This window comes from Cheilinus undulatus, linkage group 8, assembly GCF_018320785.1.
Source record: "Cheilinus undulatus linkage group 8, ASM1832078v1, whole genome shotgun sequence".
In the NCBI taxonomy this organism is placed as follows: domain Eukaryota; kingdom Metazoa; phylum Chordata; class Actinopteri; order Labriformes; family Labridae; genus Cheilinus; species Cheilinus undulatus.
Genome location: NC_054872.1, coordinates 39,164,188 through 39,180,805, shown reverse-complemented (window position 1 = coordinate 39,180,805; position 16,618 = coordinate 39,164,188). Strand labels below are relative to the sequence as shown.

The following is a 16,618-nucleotide window of genomic DNA, read 5'->3' as shown; positions in this document are numbered from 1 at the left end:
ATTGCATGCAGTTGGGACGGGGACATGTTGCTACTTGCTACACATGCTAAAGAGGCTATTTTGCAAGGACATTAATATGGTGTGCCTTGAGATGTCAGTTTGCTTTTTGGTGTGCCTTGGGCAAAAAAAAGTTTGAAAACCATTGATTTAAACTATGCTCTCCCTTTTTACTGGCAGCTTTAGCTTAAGAACATGATTGAAGACATGAAGTTACTCTAATATGCTGAAACTTTATTTTGACCATATTTTTTTAGAATAATGGACACTGTCATTTTAAATACACTAGATATTGAAAGTGTGGAGCTGTCGAAAGTTTGCTGACAACATTAGTGGAGAAAATGTGATTGACAGCCGATTTAAAGGTAAAGATTCATTTATCGTACAAACTTCTCACAAGTATTTTGGGAATTTCTACTGTCTGCTCAATTTAAGGACATTTTAGTCTTATTTGCTTAAAAATTACACATTAAAAGCCATTTAACCCTCCAGTAACACGGAGGTAGGAACATTTGCATGATTAACATGGTTTTATGTTCTTTATCATGAATTTGCGATTCAAAAAATTTAAGAAATTGTGCTGTTTTGGAGTTATTTACAGCAATTTAAATGCCAAGAGTTTACTTTGAATCCCAAGTGATGCAAACACACTTACAGATTACTTTCACTCTTAAAAATCTAGACAAGGAAGACTTCTGCTTCTCCACTGGTAAACATAATAAATCAGAATCACCTGACCTACTTGTTCATCAAACTATACCCTGTTGTTGTTAGGGTCATATTTCGGTGACATTTAGGGGGTCACAGCCTTCTCCATCCACGTGTGAGCTGCTAACTCTACATTAAAAATGAGAAATACACAGAATGAGGAAGACAAAATGTTCCAGCACGAGGAACATGTGAGTAGTAACAGTGGACGAGCCCATTCCTTCTTCAACGTGGGGGTCTATGACATTCACATGCACACAGGCATGCGTTGTATGTGCTGCAGGTCTCGGACTGCCCCACCCCCTCCTTCCTATAGACCACGTCCCGGCCTCCTATAAAGACTTTACATCGTGAACACCCTGTACTATCTTACCAAACCGTCCCCAAAACCGGTCCAGAGCCCAGAGCAGCTGCAGGTAAGACTTTTGACTTTTCAACTTTGACTTAAAAAAAATTAAAAAGAAAGTAACAGGCGAGGAGTGAGCTTTGACAGCTGTTTTTTTTACGACAGTTTTATCGGTTTTTACAGAGAAAATGTGTCCTATTGTCTCTGTGTTGGCGGTGCTTGTTTGGAAGCTCATGTTAAAGATGAATTTTTCTGTTTAGGCAAAGAAAAACTTTTAAAAACTGCTATATCAAGTGCTTTGGTGCAAAATGCAGTGTTTTCATCGAGAGGCATGACGTTTATTTTAAAACGTAAGGAAGTTCAAGTGAAAAACAAACTTAAAGTATGAAGCTGCGTGGAAAAAAATGAAAATTTTGATAAACCAACAAACGGCAAAACACGAAGAAAGTCCCTTTGCAATCTTGTAAATATGTCTAGTATTGAAATAAATCGAGAGTTTCAGTCTAAATTAATTTTATGAACAAATTGTCCTCGAAAAAGAGGAGATAAGCTAGCAAAATTTGATTGGTTTTATGTTATTTGTCGTGTTTTTACTAAGTGGCTGCTAATTTCACAGAAACAAAATGCATAATGTCATTAAAGTAGCCTTTTTTTGTGGTCATTTAACCAAATAATTTCATCTTTACTGGAACTTTATGTGATAAAATTGCCACCATGAACTTTATTTTGAAAATCTCTTTCTTTAGTTGGATTAAAAAGGTGAAAAAGTAAACATTAGCTTATCTTTTTAGGGGTTTATATGCATTCAGTTTGCAAAGATAGTGGACTGGTTCTTATCTCAGTCTTCTGTAGGGTCCTGGTGTGTCTGGTTTGTCTTCTGAACATTTTGTCCTCAGCCAGTATAGACATTGGGAAACAGCCCACTGCGCTCCTTTAAAGGTGTGCTTGGATGTGCTGTTAATTTAAGAGTAAGGGAAAATATTCTGTTTTTTTTTTTTCCTGGTTGTTTTTAATCTGATTGAGGTAAGACTGTATGTTTGGCTCTTTGTATTCACATAAGGGTAGTCTAATAAGAAAGAAAGCCATGTACTTGCATGAAGACCATCTTGCCTATTGTTTGTTTGTACCTTTTGGATCAGTTGTCGTCTGCATATCAAAAGCTTAATTAGTCTTTAGGGTCACTTTACACCTCTTGATTAGATTTACACACTGGTGCTAGATTAATAGGGGGCTTTTAACAGCAGGGGGTCAAACAGTTTAGCTCTGTGCCAGTTTATAAGCAGAAGGTAACTCCAAATGCCACTTTCATCAATCTGTTGCATAAACAAACACAACTTTTTCCTTCTTTGTGGGTCAGCCATGTTGGCTTCTGCACAGCTGGGGTCAAAATGGAGGTCATGTCTTTGGTTTCAATGACATGAACACATTGAGCACATCAGCCTGTAGCAGAGAAATGATTTGTGCAAACCTTTGAGCTGTCCCCCTCTTTAATCGCCATTTGAGTTGCTTGAAAACATTTTGTTCTGTCCACCTAATGCTTGCGTCTTCTGCAGACATGCACTTTTAAAATGTAACACAAAAGTGCACTCTGCCACGGCTGCATAGTAATAGGGAAAAGTCTCCTAAAAGTGTCAGTGGTTCTGAGCTGGTTGGGGATCAGGACCCGCCACTACCTTCTGCAGAGAAATCACAACCCAAGATTTAAGGTTCCAACCACACGACAAATTCAATGAAAGGTTGCCCAAATGGAAAAAAACATAACTGAACAAAGAGACAGGGCAAAACAAATGTGTAAAAAGCACACCATTGTAAAAGGATAAGCATGCACATTTTTTGTCGCAATTTTTCTGAGATGGTTGGAAACATGGTAATCTCTCCAGGAATTTTCTCATTATTTCTGGACAACCGGCTTTGTGATTTAGAGAAAATGGGTTAAATAAGAAGAAATCTTCATGCAGATACTGAAAACTACTTGTCACCATAGGAAAACCTCAAAAAACATATGACCTTACTATGACCACTAAGGGCTTCCGTACATTGACTTTTTGCCACAGATTTTCCAGGCACACTCTCAGGACCCACCGGAAAGAGCTTTGCGACTCACTTTTGAGTCCCGACCCGCTAGATGAGAACCAGTGCTGTAAATGATTCAGCAGATATTTTAACCAATCAGAACGCAGTATTTATTGCCATGTTTTCTGCTTGTAATGTCACAACACAAAAGAGAGACAATGTTTGATGGTTTTTGTGACTTCTTATGGGTGTTTCTCACCATTTTTTGACATTTTATACAACAACAAAGAAACAATGAATATAGCTGATCAGGAAAATGTTTGCTTTCTTACTTTTGGATCCTTCTTTGGGGAGTCTCTTTCATGTCTGATGTGTTTTGTGAGTGTTAAACAGAGCCCTGTTTTTGCAGAAATGGCTCTTGATTTTGCAGTTTAAGAATCACTTGTGTCTATATGCAAACACTAGTCTTTGTTCAGTAGCTGCCTCTTATAGCATCATGCTATTTTAGCTTGAGAGCCCACAGCTGAGCGAAACCATAGCAACAGCCGGGTACATGCCATTGTCATGAATCTGCCGGCCCCAGAGGAGCGGCTGCATGATCAGACAAACTGCAGGTCAGGCTGTTGTTGGTGACGTAATCCTGAGGTGTTTTTGCCTTGCAGGAGGTTTTCTGACTGTATTGATCACTCCGCTGCAGCCACTCATGAATCAGTGTCTCTCACACGTCTGATGTCCACGCTCGCTCGCAGGGAGTCCCCCTGCTGCAGGCGTCTGGGCTGCAGTGTGGGGTAAAATGTACATGGGAAGGCGGGACATAGGGAGGAGAAAAGGAGTGCCCATGTTTTTTCATTGGCTGGTTCATGCTGAGAACACAATGTACTAGATGTGATGTTTGGAGGGACATGCGACAGAAACTGGCATTGACATCATTTGTATAAATAATTTTAGTAAGAAAGATAGAATAAATGAGCCTATTTGTGTTTTTCAAAGCATGTGTTAATGGATGTTCATGGTATTTTTCTGCAGTTGGCGCACACTCCTCTTACACAAGATTAAGATCACTTTTGTTTGGATGTAAATTGTGTAGTTTTTTTTCTTTTTAGTTCCTGAGCATACAGTCTTTCCTGTATGCTGCAGATTGAGTCTGGATGCCACTGATGTGATGAAATATGGCTTCAGGTGATGCCCAGATATAAAACGCCCTTTACTTTCATGGCAATCGGACCATGAATCTGAATATTTCACAGGTGATTCACCTGAATTCGTGCCAAAGCTTGCTGGTAACTACTCCTTACAGACTTGGTCACATAGTCAGTTGTTGAGAAGGGTTGTGTTGTATGTTGCAAGACTGTTGACTCATGACCCTGAATGTAAGTAGACTGATTATTTTGGTGTGATGTGCTGCAAACAGCTGAGAGGGAGTGCAGAATCTGACCTACCCTCTTCTGGCCCCGTCTGACAAATTTATTGCAATAGTTACAATCATTGATATTTTCAAGGAAATGCTTTAATAAGTAGGTTAGCATATTGGTTGCATGACCCATCAGTCATGATTTTAGGGCTTGTTTTGACTTTATTTTGAAAGGAAAAGGAAGTAGCTAGAGTAGGAAATTTGAGGTGGAGGACGACACGCGCGACAGTACCCAAACCCAGGCCGTGTGCCTGGATGGGACTGTAGCCTCTGTACATGGGACGTGACCTAACTGCAAAAAGCTTGAGCTTTAAAGAAAAATGTTCAAACTTGAGCAGCAGAGACTGAATCCCTTCTCACGGTGGGAGTTTGCAACAGTAACACATCAACATTACACTTCACCGCTGTATCTTCCTACTGTGCCTGTTATTATTTCTGATGACAGATCAGGAGCAGAACCACATTGTTTTACCTCTCTGCCTTGTGTGTTGTACATTGCAGAAGCGACGTAGTAGAGGTGCAAATATACCGACTTGAACCTACAATGTGAAAGGGCTACTAGATGCGAAAATGCAGCATTGAAGCTGAGTGCCTCTATTTCCCTGTGCATATGTGCCCCGATAGTCAAGACTTTATGACTTCAACTAGATGGCTGTAACACCTAACTCTAGCTACATTTTTACACTTTATTGAGGTAAAATTTAAAGTGATGGAGATTACTTCACCCCACGTAAAGTCTCTAAGCTCCAAACAGCTGTGTCCTACACCAAGCATACAACCAAAAAGACTCATTCATTAGACCCATAAATAATAACTCCATGTCAAATTCTTATTTCAAGAATGTAAGTAAGGTCTACCACAGCGTTGTCAATTTTCAAACCTTGTTAAACTTGATTTAAAGCTGCAGAGAATATGTTCAGCTGTTTTCGATGCCCTGTGTCCAGACAGGAAAAAAGTTTCCACTGCAAGTCCTCCACTGGTGATACCTGAGCCGACGTGCAGTATATAGGCTCTGTTTGCACAGTAAGGACATTCAAACCAGCTGTAGTACCTACACAGCCAACTCACTGACTTAGGAATATGATAGGACAGGAGGGACCACTCAAACAGATGAGATCTAGTGTCATTATCTAAATATACATCGCCTCCTGCATCACACTTTAAATGTACAAAATGATAGTTGATTTGTCTTTGACCAGAAGGCAGAGCTTTAAATTTGCCAGTCAGTCTTCATTACAACCCTCACTTATGGAGATGAGCTCTGAGTAGTGACCAGAAAGACTGAGATTGCAGATGCATTGGGCTAAAGTGTTTGATATGAGAGCGTGGTTGGGCTCAGCCTCAGAGATGAGGTGTGGCGTTCAAAAATCCAGAGGCAACTGGCGGAGCTTTCCCATTATATTGAGCGGCTTGGCTTTACTTATTTTGACTCAACACAGCAGTCAGCATGTTAGAGGGTTCGCTTTTCCACCACAGCCGAGCTACCAGTTTGAAGGTTGGTCTAGGTCTGATGAAGTGGCGTTTTGAGTCGATGGCGTTTAACAGCTGCACTTCAGTAAGAATTGTTTTGTTCCTCCAGAAGAAGAAACACTGTTTGGTTTAGCTGTCCACGCTCATCACGCCTGTCCATGTGGTTGTTCCGAGGCATTTCGAAGTTGGGTGCAGCCTTAACATGTCTGGGAGACGTCCCCAAATGATGACGAATCTGCTGTGACGCCACTGCGACCCTCTGTGGTCTTCCGGACACATCCAACTAGGAGGAAACCTCAGTGTAGATTCAGGATGGATTATTTATCCAACTTGGGCAGGGAACGCCACGGGATCCCCAGGAAGAAGATCAACGTTGCTGGGAAGTGGGAAGTCTGGGTTGACTTGCTTAGCTTGTGGCAACAACGACCAAACCACGGATAAGTGGAAGAACAAAAACTGGATGTAGTCTCTGTGGCATCACTCACAGGTTTATGAAGCAGACTTTTGAAGCCCCACAATGGTGGACGCCATATTGGAAATGCATACTTATCTGTCAGCTCGGCCATGTCCCTATTTATCTGGCTTATGAAAAACTCTTAGCCTTAATCCAATCAAAATAGGGTAGTTATGAATAATGATTACCCTCATACAGTGTACAAATAAAGACACTGGCTACTGGTACCAAATTTGTTTATTGTATTATGCTGAAAACACATTTCATCTATTTAAACTGATATTTAAACATGGGATCTTATGGGACTTTTAAGACTTTTGCAGCCAGCCTCTAGTGGACATTCAGGGTATTGCAGTTTGTTGTACTTCCTCATTTCATTCATTTTTCATTCATTTTTGTTATACAGATGACCTGAAAGACACAAAATACTATATTTGATGCTCTAGTTTAGATGCAAAACCTACAAAGGAACCCTTTTGAGGACTTGAAGACAAGAGAATGTAGGTGAGAAACTGAAAAATGACACTGCATGATGCAAACACTGGCATCAGCCATTCAAAGATCCATAGAGAGTAGCTGCATCTATTAGCTCAGTGAAATGGAAACAGATTATGTAATAAAAACAGCCAATGGAGGAATTATTACACAACAGGAATAGATATAAATAAAAGAGGAACTTTTTGTGTGTTTCTGATTTGGAGGTTCTTCAGAGTCTTGACTGGCAGCCTGGCATTTAATTTCTGCTCCAGTTTGAGATGAACTGGTCACATCAGGCTGGTTATGTAACAGCACACAGTGACATTCAGCTTTAATAACATGCAGCTCTGAGAATGTTCATATTGTTTTGTTAGTTTTTTATCCCTGGTGTTTACTTTGAGTTTACCAAGCAAAGCCAGCCATGTCCGAAAGCTCTCAAAGGTTTTTCTGGTTTTAGGAGGGTGTGTTTGAGAAAGCATCCTGCTGAGAATAATGCTTTAGGACAGCAGTGAGTGCACTGTGTTCAGAGTGGGCGTGTGTTGAAGGCGAGCCCGTAGATCTGGTTGGGCAAGAGCGGGGTTGTATAAAAAGGCGGAGCACATCACTGAAGCGCTCTCAGTAGTTGAAGTTCATCCTTCTGTTTGGCATCTGTTTGGATTTTCAGCGTGGCTTCAGAGTTCAGGGTCCCGCTGGCCAGTTTTTGGGCTTTTTCGCCATCAGAGACCTCTGGAAGGTGAGGAATCTCAGGAAGTTTGTTTAAGCAAATAAGTCCGACTTTCCACAGCAGGGGCGTATTTAAAAGCTTGGATTATGTTACATTTTTACTCTAAGGGGTGTAACTCAAAGCAGGTGTGCATTTTATTGCCTCGTGTACCTTTACCTGCTCCAAAAATCCTTCTTCTCACCTTCTCTGGATCTTTGATCACAAAAGCAGCGGGCAATCCCAGCGGAAAGTGACTTCCCCAGCCGCTTTTTATGAAGCCAACACCTTTTGTTGTTTTGTCTTAAAATGCACAACTTCATCTTCTTCATCTGGTCTTTCTGGGGTGATTCTAGGACAATCTTACCCCATTCCTTCACCAGTAAATATGTTTAATTTCAGAAAGTTAGGAAGTGCAAAATTCAGCCATTCCCCTGTTGGGAACTTTATGTTCTTAGAGTCACAGATGGACAACCCTTCCTTCTCAAAGTGCCCATCTTTGACATTCTTTGCCAAATAAGTCTAAAAAAAACCTCTTAACACTACTTTCTTTATCGGTGACATATGCGATTGACCATGTGCGAATCAATGAAATCACTCCGTTCTTTGCTGCGTCAGTTTATGGCGCAGCATGAATAGAAGCTCTGTTTCTGCAGGCTTGAACACGGTGATTTAATAAAGAGTTAAAGGTTTACGGGCATTTAAGGATTTTAAATGTCTGATATAATCAGTTATATGTTGGGGTTACTCTGCAAGGGGTCCATTCTTGCTCGTTCTGTCATGGCTGCAGGCAAGAGATGTTCCGCCGTCGTGCAACAATCAGATGGTTTCAGTTTGTGCAAAGCCGATAGCAATAATCTCCTTCTCTGCTGGAATGAGTATGATTCAAAAACTCATTTAAGTTTGGCACAAGGTAGACTGGATCTGTTGCTTCAAGTCAGTTGGACTTCAGCCTTAAGTTTTTGCTCATAAGACAGGACAGGAAATGCAACATTGAAATATTTCATGGAGGCAACTTGTGGTGAAGTTTGTCAGATGGATCTCTTTGTGTGTAACTGTGAGCTTGTTTTGTTCTGGAGGTTTGCGGTAAAGTTACTCAGTAAATTCTCAATTTTATCTTCTCACAGGTCTTGAGAGCCGCCCAAGCTCTTCCCTCCGTCTCATCCACCTCAGACCACATCAGCAGACATGATCATCAGACTGGGCAGACTGACACCTGGATACTTCCGCCTCCTGCAGGTATGCACAGCTTCATCCTCAGTTTCAGAATAAACACTGAAATAATCACTGGAGGATGCTCCACAGGTCTCACATATTTTTCAACCTATAAAATGTCTTTATCCTTTGCTTATGGAGACGGTAACACATCCTGATCCAACCCTCTCTAAAATGAGGGCCTCAGCCCTGCTCAGCAGCCTAGAACCCACTTTCATCACCTCCATAATTAGCAGTGACACTAATCTTTGTTTAATAATTTCCTTTATGTTTCTTCTGTTCATTCGCTGTCATAATAAAAAAAACCCATCAGCAGTGATCCTCTATATGTCTCGCCGGCTGTACAGTGCCGAGTCTTTGTTCGCTTATTTACACTAATTTGGAAACAAAGACTGTCCCGTCATATGGCTTTAAAGTGCCTCAAAAGCTCAACAGACCAGAAAAAAGTGACAGCCGGTTACATAAGAACAGACAAATTAGCACACAAGTGAAATTTTCTTTGTTAATTTGTAGTTATACGAGCAAAAAACACCCTTATCCTACCTAAAAGTGGACTTGAGTTTGCAGATTTGGACTGATTACTCTTTAATAGTTTGAATTAGTTGAGTATTTGCTTAAATCAATAAAACTTTGAAAATAATCAGCAGTACATTGAAAGAGTGTTGTTCTTCTTTACCACAATCAAAATGAATGAACAGAAGGCTTTTTTTCAAGGATGCAGGATATTTGATTTTTTTGCTAATATCCGATATGTCTGAATTGAAATTATTATTTAAGCAGATACAGATTTCATTGCAGATTGTTCCGTAGATCTTATAGAGCAATCTGCATGAGGAAATCTCAATCAGCTGGGTCAGAAATCCTTTAAATCTCCTCTTAAGACTTATTGGAGAGTCTATCCTGATTTTATCTGACTTTTTACATGATTTTATGCCTTTTTTAAATACTTTTAATTAACTTTTTAGATGAGTTTTATGTCTCAGTATTTTAAACCCTGTCAGTACTTTGCTGATCCCATGACCTGTCTGTTTTTAATCTTTTTTCTAATTATTGCTGTCCTTGTAAAACCCTTTGTAACTTTGTCTTTTAAAAGTGCTTTAAATGAAGGTTATTATGAGGGTAGGGCTGTCAAGATTAATTGCATTAATCTTGGTTAACTATGATCCACAATTAGTGCGCTAAATTGTTTTAACCACACACTTTCTTGTTCCTATTGTTCCACTTGGTTAAGCCACTTCAGCATCTCCCTGCAGTCACAGGGATGTAAAATAAATCCACCACTGCTCCTTTATGTCTCATTTTAATGTAGAACTCACAGACAGCTCAGTAGACAAGCACCTTGTGTTATCAAACATTTAACCTTGTACTGTCCCCCTGTTTCTTTATCAATAAGTTTTTTTCCAGCAGTTAATTTACCCATTAAAGCAGCTCTGGCTCCAAACAGGAGGTCAGTTAACTTTAGTTTAAGACGGTACAAAAATCCAAAATGGCACAAGAACAATTTTAAATGCAAAATAGTCACATTTGAAGCGCTGCTTCTCACATCTATTTCTTAGGACAAGTGCGTCGGAGGGCAAGATATCCAGCAAACAGTTCAAAGGAAACTCTCGTATTCTGCCCAATTTGCAAATAAAGGAGGTATTTATTTGCAACATTTCAGTACCAGACTTTCATCGGGCACAGTTTGTTTAAAAGGGCAGGACATCTTATATAGGAAGGAAGCAGTTCACCTGATGAAGATGCAAATAATGCAAAATAGTAAAATTTTAAAATGTAATAATAAAGGTGCAGTGAGCCCCAATTAACTATAGAAATCTGTGATTAAATATGATAAATTAAGATTTTTCTTTTTGCAGCCCTAGTTATTATCAATACTGATGTAATTTAGATTTAAAACTTGAGTCCTTGAAAAGCACTTGAAAGAAAAAGACTTGAGCTGATGTAGGTTTGTTGGTACTGCCGAAAACGCCACAACCGTTTTCGTACTTACAGCTGGAATATAAAGCCAATGTGTCAGCAGAAATTGTCGTATATGTCTATACTGATAATTAACTCCTTATCTGTTGATACTGAAATCATGCTGATAATGTCCTGCATCCTTACTTTTTCGTGACTCGGTGTTAAATGTGGGTTCTGTCTGTATTTGCGATCAAATATAGCGTGTCCAGCCAGCACCATGTGAATGTATTCTTCGTTTATATGATGGGGAATGCAGGCAGCTGTTTTAGATGCCTATGCGTTCTTAAATGCTCACATTCCTCTGGAACAACTCAAGGGTGATACAGGGGTCACTAAGAGGAGGAGCTCTACGTATGTGAAGTTTTCACACAAAAAATTCAAAATTTCTTGAAATTTTCAGGTTCAACTGTATTTGTGTATAAAAACGGAGGGAATTTTCCTCACGGCGTTACCAGGACCTTTTCCAGTCAGCCCCTATGAAAATGATTTTATGAAACTGAAATTAGTTGGTTGGCAATTGAGTTAATGATCACAAACTTATTGCAGGAGGTGCATTTTTAATTTTTTTAGTCTTTATTATGTTCCTTTTTACAGTTGTTCATTAATACTGTAAAAGCCCCCAGTTGCATGTAGTGTTGACATAAAGGCAGAAAAATGTTCAAGTGTTTGTAGCAATCCACGGGCTACTGAGTGCAAAGAGAAGCTATACATCTAGAAGATGGACACCAGGTCCACTCAGTGTGGGTGGTCAGTCTGTACGGTTAGTTACTTGACTGCAGGTGCATCTTGTGGGCTGCTTTGTTCACAATGTTCCCTTTTCTAAAAAGTCTCCCATCTTTCTTATAAAAGTTTAATAGCTCTTTTTACCTGCCGTGTGGTCACAAAGCTCAAGACTGCTGTTGCTGATAGTGAATTGTGTTTTAAGAGAGTGCCTCTTGGGTAAAATATTTGTGGTTGTTTGCTTCCCGCCTGTTTGCCCAATCAGGCTTCAGCATCTTTGTTGACAAGAAACAGCGGCTCATTGTTTCCACTGTTTGCTGACCTCTGGTTTTTCCTCTTCTTTTGTTTTTCTTTGTTTCTGCAGAGGCAAGTAGCCGGCGAGGTGCAGACGCAGCCACAGGACCGTGCCGTCAACCAGATCGCCATGATGCTGGCCATCATGGGCCTGAGCATGTCCTACTACAGTGCCAAACAGATGACGGAGAAGGTCCAGGCCCAGCCTGCACCCTGAACTGACTTGACCACTCTTGAGATCGAGGACGATAATGGACGAGCCCATGAGAAGTGAAGGAGGTGGAGCCGGGACGGAGCCAGGACCGCACTTTTCTCACCTCACAGTCAAAGTCACACACAGACACTGAATTTCTGGGATCCCTCACTCAACATGCGCAGATTTCAGGGCCGCTGCAAAGTGTTTTCTCTACTTTCTGTCGTCGGGACCTTGAGGGGTTTGTGGAGAGACTGGTTTAAGGACTGGTTTGGGTGGGTGAACAGAACCAGCTGAGTCTGGCCATTAGTTGTTACAAAGGTACATGCATATGCAATATGCCACAATACTGCTCCGAGCTCGAAAAAGGGGAAAACTTTTAAAAACTGTGAATTCTGCTCATGTTTGATTCTGTCCAAAAAAGTGTGATTAATCAGAACAGTAATGCCTTTTAAAGGATGGCAGACGGCAGCTGAGATGTACCTTGTAACAAAGTGATGGCAGACACAGGACACGGTTAGAGGGTTAAAGATAATAGCTCAACCTGGTATTTTTTGTTTCCGTCACAAGAGAACCTTGCAGAGTATTCACAACCTGTCCATATATATATATACACGTGTGAAATGTTTCTGTCGGAGTCTCAGTGAATCTTTGCACACAAGTGCAGCCATGTTTTAAATACTACAAAAGATCTGCAAAGGGATTTAAAACTACTCACTACCTTTTTTATGGTGTTTTTTTCCTGTGATGTCACTGTTTTAACATAAATCTACAAACTTCTGTTAATAACTATCTTGATGAGAACTCTTCCTGCAGTACATGCAAACATTTAACTGTAACAGAGCATTGCATGAGTGTGCAGACTTTTAATCAAAGAAAATTCAAGAGTCTGTCTTGTTTTTATGATGAAATGAATGTATTACTTTATTTTGTAATGATTTAATAAAGCTGTGAATATTTTGAACGAGAATAACTGGATGTTTAGTGATATTGTTCGTCATATTAAAAAGCTAGCTGATATTTCATTAAGAATTTCATCACTTATAAGTATTGAGTTTTAGTTAGTCCTGGCGGCTTCAGTATTTCTGAATCAGAGTATCCACAGTGTTGTGCACGCAGAGGGAAGTGGTCAGGCTGATGCACACAACGTTTCTCTTATGTAAGTGAAGAGGCTGCTGGCATGCATGCTCTACACGTAAGCCCAACAGTGAATTTGCAAAAAAATGTGGCGCTGTTGTAATGGCTTTGTTAAAAGGCATAGTGGAAAGGTGATGCAACAAGGCTTTTGAGCCTTTTTCTGATGGTTAGAGGAAGAAGAAGTTGCCTTTTTTAGACTTCAAGTGCAAAATAGATCCTAAAACTGAAGTTTTAAGCAGAGCTTTTGCTCTTCTACACCGCTTAAAGGGGAAAAAGGAACTCCTCTTTAAAATTGCAAATGCTTCATATAAAAGGCTTACAAGCAAGCGAGGAGTCAATGAAGCTCTAGAGAAGCGAGAGGAAGGGATAAGGGATGATTTTCTATTAAACAAGTATTCAGTTCAGGTGAGGTCAGGCAGCCCCATTCATAAAATGGCAGCCATTGACTTCATATCTCAGAATTCTGGAGGTTTATTTGTGTTTTATTGGTTTATTTTCCCTAAGTCACATCAGCATTTTCCCGAGAACTTCACACGTTAGCCGGACCAAACAGATTTCCTGCAGTTTCCGTTCCTAAACTCCATCTTCCCCTCTCCAAACACATGTTTGGGATACATTTGGTGTTTGCTGTTCTGCACGTTCTCCCTTCCTCTCGTAGGGCGGGGAGGTTAGACAGTGCGCATGCCTGCCCGCCGTCTGATGTGATGCCCTGTGACAAGCTGAGACCTCGTTGGGTGCCACGTGGCCCCTCTGCCCATGCCACAGGCTCCTCCCCGCCGCCATACTAGTCCCACCCCCCTTGCACATCACTGGGTGAAAAAGTCTGACTTTGTCATCTCAGTGATGCCAGGCCTGGGACGCAGCCACTAATGAAGGGCGCCTATTGGCTAAGCAGTGATGCGTCACCAAAATCGGCCTCGTTGTGCACCATGGAGACAAAAGGATGGAGATAGAGTCATGTGTTGGAAATGTGGGAAGGGAGGGTCAGTGGAGGACGCTGTTTCTTTGTTTTAACATCCAATAAATTCTCACAAAAGAAACTTAGGACTAGAGAGGAAGAGAGGTGGCCTTAATAGTTTGGACCGAGGGAGGTTATGTACACAAAATGGCTTTTTGAGATGTTTCTGAAGGCCGTAATGAAGCTTTTGTATAGTCAAGAGTGGTTGGTATGCACAGCTGCAGGTGTGAGCATGAGAAACAAAAAGAAGTGTGCGGGAACTCAAAAGACTGTCACCTTTAATTTTCCAACCATTGAGTTCAAAATTGCTCAAACGAGCAATTATAAAATGCTCAACTTGTATGAGCATGACGGATGTGTTTATGGCAGCAGGAGAGCTAGTTCTTGTGTGTTCATATTGACCTCATTCTTAACATGCTGTGTTTTAATGAAGAAATGTTGTTTTTGAGGCATACTGGCACTTTCTGTGACCTGTACAGTGATGAGAAAGATTGTTTTTTGTCATTAAGTGTGAACTTTGTTTCATGGAGGATGAAGTATGAACATTTCATGTACTGCTGCTGCTGAATCTTCAATAAAACACTGAATTATTACATTTGCAGTGGTTGTTCTTGCTGTCTTGTCATGAATGTACTGCTGATTAAACATACAAATAACTTTGAGGTAACTGTATCATTTCTTGTAGAAACTGTCGGTATTTTTGGCCATGCAAAAGATAGATATGCAAATCCATACCAGCTACAGTTGAGGAACAAATTGTAAGCCCCCTGTGAAAATTCTGGTTTTGTTAAGTATTTCTCTGCTGTTAAACAGAGCAAGGACTTTTTTAAACAGACTTTTTTAACTGTACCTATTAAATGTACACAAATTTTACCAGCATGTCACTAAGATCATAAACAAAAAGAGGTGGACAACAAGGTCATCAAAGGAGTAGAAGACTAAGCTAGCGCTACTGGGTAGTATAGCTCGCTAACTTACTACAGTTAGGTTTTAATTATCTTGTTTTGCTAGCTATGCCACAAGGCTCTGTCTCTCAACATGCTGCGTTGTGGTTGTGTACTATTCATGTTTTTTGTAAGTTGTTTACATGTGACAGGTTTTACATTGTCACATAGCCTTGAGCGGCATTAGCTATGTAAACAATCAGTTTTCTGACTTCAGTTTAGCTTAAGTTGTTTAGTTTCTGCTGGCTTGAAAACAGAACCAGGTTTTTTTTTGTGCTCATCAGAAATCATCCTTGGCTGTAGTTTCTTTACACAAAACAAACTAAAAGTAAAGATGAAAAACGTTGATTTATTTTTGTTTTCTGCAATTGCAAAGTTTATTCAGGAAGCACACTGAAACACTACTTTGTCATATTAAGCTAGCTCTGTTGGGTTTCTACTACAGTAATGTGTTTTTTAGTTAGCTTGTTTTGCTAGCTATGACACAAAGCTCTGTCTCGCAACAGACTGCTTCGTGGTTGTGAACTATTTGTAAGTTGTTTTCACGGTGCATGTTTTACATTTTTACAGTGCCTTGAGCTGCAAAGTAAATTATTTTTCTCAATTCGGTTTCTCTGATGTACATGTTTAACTTTCTAAGCTCATCAGATATCCATTTTGGCAATAGATTTCCAACAGGCAACTAATTTTAGTAGAAATGGAAAAAACTTTAACTCTGTCTATATTAAAAAATTGCTAACATGTCCAGACAGTCTCGACTGGAAGATGCTTCCGGTGTAATTATTTACTCATAGATATGAAAAATGACAAAGGTAGATGGTTATATTCAGAATATTTAAGAGACTACTGAATACTAGTCCTACATGTAACAGGTACCTTTCAACACAATTGAAAATCAATACAGAAATAGTCAATTTTATTAAACAAAAGTGGATTTTGCATAACTTTTTCCTATTATAACAAGAAACTTTATTAATTCTTCAAGGGGGTATTCAGGTATTTTTAAACTTTATCTAAATATTTTACACAAACAAAGGCTGAAATACCTGCTCAACATGTGTGATGCATAGGCAGCCTTGCATTCTGACATAACCTTTAATGAGCAGTAGGAAAGATGTGTTTGCAGTTATTTACCTTTAAAAGTGCCAACATAAAAAAGGCCACTGGAATTATTCAGATAGAAATAAATCTCTTCTGATCTCAGAGATCCTCAAGGAATTTATTAACCACAAAATATCACATGCAATAGCAGACCATGTTTTATTTTTGTGAGCACAGACTGCCACGCCACGTCTCACCATCTTGAGGAGTCATGCTGAGGAGGCGGTGTCGTGCCATGTGCCTGACTAGGCCATGTGCTGAGTTAGGGTCCGCTCTGTGATGGCCTTAGCTTAGGGAGCCGTTGTTGTGACTGTCCGACATTCAGACTCTAGAGAACAAAATGTCTCTTAGATCTGAGACACCCCTCCCTAGAGCATAATCAAGAGCATCTGCTTTTTTTTATCAGCCGCCAAATCAGACCTTCTAAAGGAGTCTTTCTATTTAAAAAAGCATCTAAAAGCTGGGAATCTATTTCAAGTAACTATGTTTTTGCATCACTATCATGGTCAATAGGAAAGTCA

The 16,618-nt window shown here is 40.0% G+C and overlaps 1 long non-coding RNA gene across 1 annotated transcript; it reads left to right on the top strand.

Moving 5' to 3' along the window:
- Positions 1–997: 997 nt before the first annotated feature.
- LOC121513225 lies at positions 998–12,921 on the top strand. The gene is made up of 3 exons (XR_005992186.1): positions 998–1,121; positions 8,704–8,815; positions 11,835–12,921. It is a non-coding gene; the product is annotated as an uncharacterized LOC121513225 (long non-coding RNA).
- The last annotated feature ends 3,697 nt before the right edge of the window (positions 12,922–16,618 follow it).